We start from the raw sequence: 3,565 nt of genomic DNA, 5'->3' as shown, positions 1-3,565 counted from the left end.
GGAGGGTCTGCGGTGGGAGTGAAGGAGGAGGGTCTGCGGTGGGAGTGAAGGAGGAGGGTCTGCGGTGGGAGTGAAGGAGGCGGAAGGTCTGCGGTGGGAGTGAAGGAGGCGGAGGGTCTGCGGAGGGAGGGAAGGAGGCGGAGGGTCTGCGGTGGGAGTGAAGGAGGAGGGTCTGCGGTGGGAGTGAAGGAGGAGGGTCTGCGGTGGGAGTGAAGGAGGAGGGTCTGCGGAGGGAGTGAAGGAGGAGGGTCTGCGGAGGGAGGGAAGGAGGAGGGTCTGCAGTGGGAGTGAAGGAGGCGGAGGGTCTGCGGAGGGAGTGAAGGAGGAGGGTCTGCGGTGGGAGTGAAGGAGGAGGGTCTGCGGTGGGAGTGAAGGAGGCGAAGGGTCTGCGGTGGGAGGGAAGGAGGAGGGTCTGCGGTGGGAGTGAAGGAGGAGGGTCTGCGGTGGGAGTGAAGGAGGAGGGTCTGCGGTGGGAGTGAAGGAGGAGGGTCTGCGGTGGGAGTGAAGGAGGAGGGTCTGCGGTGGGAGTGAAGGAGGCGGAGGGTCTGCGGTGGCAGTGAAGGAGGAGGGTCTGCGGTGGGAGTGAAGGAGGAGGGTCTGCGGAGGGAGTGAAGGAGGCGGAGGGTTGCGGTGGGAGTGAAGGAGGAGGGTCTGCGGTGGGAGTGAAGGAGGAGGGTCTGCGGTGGGAGTGAAGGGGGAGGGTCTGCGGAGGGAGGGAAGGAGGAGGGTCTGCGGTGGGAGTGAAGGAGGAGGGTCTGCGGTGGGAGTGAAGGAGGAGGGTCTGCGGTGGGAGTGAAGGAGGAGGGTCTGCGGTGGGAGTGAAGGAGGAGGGTCTGCGGTGGGAGTGAAGGAGTCGGAGGGTCTGCGGTGGGAGGGAAGGAGGAGGGTCTGCGGTGCGAGTGACGGAGGAGGGTCTGCGGTGGGAGGGAAGGAGGAGGGTCTGCGGTGGGAGTGACGGAGGGGGGTCTGCGTTGGGAGTGAAGGAGGCGGAGGGTCTGCGGTGGGAGTGAAGGAGGAGGGTCTGCGGAGGGAGTGAAGGAGGAGGGTCTGCGGAGGGAGTGAAGGAGGAGGGTCTGCGGTGGGAGTGAAGGAGGCGGAGGGTCTGCGGTGGGAGTGAAGGAGGAGGGTCTGCGGTGGGAGTGAAGGAGGAGGGTCTGCGGAGGGAGGGAAGGAGGCGGAGGGTCTGCGGAGGGAGTGAAGGAGGCGGAGGGTCTGCGGTGGGAGTGAAGGAGGCGGAGGGTCTGCGGTGGGAGGGAAGGAGGAGGGTCTGCGGTGGGAGTGAAGGAGGCGGAGGGTCTGCGGTGGGAGTGAAGGAGGAGGGTCTGCGGTGGGAGTGAAGGAGGAGGGTCTGCGGTGGGAGTGAAGGAGGAGGGTCTGCGGAGGGAGTGAAGGAGGAGGGTCTGCGGTGGGAGTGAAGGAGGAGGGTCTGCGGTGGGAGTGAAGGAGGAGGGTCTGCGGTGGGAGGGAAGGAGGAGGGTCTGCGGAGGGAGTGAAGGAGGAGGGTCAGCGGTGGGAGTGAAGGAGGCGGAGGGTCTGCGGTGGGAGTGAAGGAGGCAGAGGGTCTGCGGTGGGAGTGAAGAAGGAGGGTCTGCGGTGGGAGTGAAGGAGGAGGGTCTGCGGTGGGAGTGAAGGAGGAGGGTCTGCGGAGGGAGGGAAGGAGGAGGGTCTGCGGTGGGAGTGAAGGAGGAGGGTCTGCGGTGGGAGTGAAGGAGGAGGTTCTGCGGTGGGAGTGAAGGAGGAGGGTCTGCGGAGGGAGTGAAGGAGGAGGGTCTGCGGTGGGAGTGAAGGAGGAGGGTCTGCGGTGGGAGGGAAGGAGGCGGGTCTGCGGTGGGAGTGAAGGAGGCGGAGGGTCTGCGGTGGGCGTGAAGGAGGAGGGTCTGCGGTGGGAGTGAAGGAGGAGGGTCTGCGGTGGGAGTGAAGGAGGAGGGTCTGCGGAGGGAGTGAAGGAGGCGGAGGTTTGCGGTGGGACTGAAGGGGGAGGGTCTGCGGTGGGAGTGAAGGAGGCGGAGGGTCTGCGGAGGGAGTGAAGGAGGAGGGTCTGCGGAGGGAGTGAAGGAGGAGGGCCTGCGGTGGGAGTGAAGGAGGAGGGTCTGCGGTGGGAGTGAAGGAGGAGGGTCTGCGGAGGGAGTGAAGGAGGAGGGTCTGCGGTGGGAGTGAAGGAGGAGGGTCTGCGGTGGGAGTGAAGGAGGAGGGTCTGCGGTGGGAGGGAAGGAGGAGGGTCTGCGGAGGGAGTGAAGGAGGAGGGTCAGCGGTGGGAGTGAAGGAGGCGGAGGGTCTGCGGTGGGAGTGAAGGAGGCAGAGGGTCTGCGGTGGGAGTGAAGAAGGAGGGTCTGCGGTGGGAGTGAAGGAGGAGGGTCTGCGGTGGGAGTGAAGGAGGAGGGTCTGCGGAGGGAGGGAAGGAGGAGGGTCTGCGGTGGGAGTGAAGGAGGAGGGTCTGCGGTGGGAGTGAAGGAGGAGGTTCTGCGGTGGGAGTGAAGGAGGAGGGTCTGCGGAGGGAGTGAAGGAGGAGGGTCTGCGGTGGGAGTGAAGGAGGAGGGTCTGCGGTGGGAGGGAAGGAGGCGGGTCTGCGGTGGGAGTGAAGGAGGCGGAGGGTCTGCGGTGGGAGTGAAGGAGGAGGGTCTGCGGTGGGAGTGAAGGAGGAGGGTCTGCGGTGGGAGTGAAGGAGGAGGGTCTGCGGTGGGAGTGAAGGAGGAGGGTCTGCGGAGGGAGTGAAGGAGGCGGAGGTTTGCGGTGGGAGTGAAGGGGGAGGGTCTGCGGTGGGAGTGAAGGAGGCGGAGGGTCTGCGGAGGGAGTGAAGGAGGAGGGTCTGCGGTGGGAGGGAAGGAGGAGGGTCTGTGGTGGGAGTGAAGGAGGCGGGTCTGCTGTGGGAGTGAAGGAGGAGGGTCTTCGGAGGGAGTGAAGGAGGAGGGTCTGCGGTGGGAGTGAAGGAGGAGGGTCTGCGGTGGGAGTGAAGGAGGAGGGTCTGCGGTGGGAGTGAAGGAGGCGGGTCTGCAGTGGGAGTGAAGGAGGCGGGTCTGCGGTGGGAGTGAAGGAGGAGGGTCTGCGGTGGGAGTGAAGGAGGAGGGTCTGCGGAGGGAGTGAAGGAGGAGGGTCTGCGGTGGGAGTGAAGGAGGCGGAGGGTCTGCGGTGGGAGTGAAGGAGGCGGAGGGTCTGCGGTGGGAGTGAAGGAGGAGGGTCTGCGGTGGGAGTGAAGGAGGAGGAGGGTCTGCGGAGGGAGTGAAGGAGGCGGAGGGTCTGCGGTGGGAGTGAAGGAGGAGGGTCTGCGGAGGGAGTGAAGGAGGCGGAGGGTTGCGGTGGGAGTGAAGGGGAGGGTCTGCGGTGGGAGTGAAGGGGGAGGGTCTGCGGTGGGAGTGAAGGAGGCGGAGGGTCTGCGGAGGGAGTGAAGGAGGCGGAGGGTCTGCGGTGGGAGTGAAGGAGGAGGGTCTGCGGAGGGAGTGAAGGAGGCGGAGGGTTGCGGTGGGAGTGAAGGGGGAGGGTCTGCGGTGGGAGTGAAGGGGGAGGGTCTGCGGTGGGAGTGAAGGAGGCGGAGGGTCTGCGGAGGGAGTGAAGGAGGCGGAGGGTCTGC

This window comes from Scyliorhinus canicula, chromosome 20, assembly GCF_902713615.1.
Source record: "Scyliorhinus canicula chromosome 20, sScyCan1.1, whole genome shotgun sequence".
In the NCBI taxonomy this organism is placed as follows: domain Eukaryota; kingdom Metazoa; phylum Chordata; class Chondrichthyes; order Carcharhiniformes; family Scyliorhinidae; genus Scyliorhinus; species Scyliorhinus canicula.
Note: the sequence above shows the minus strand (reverse complement) of the source record.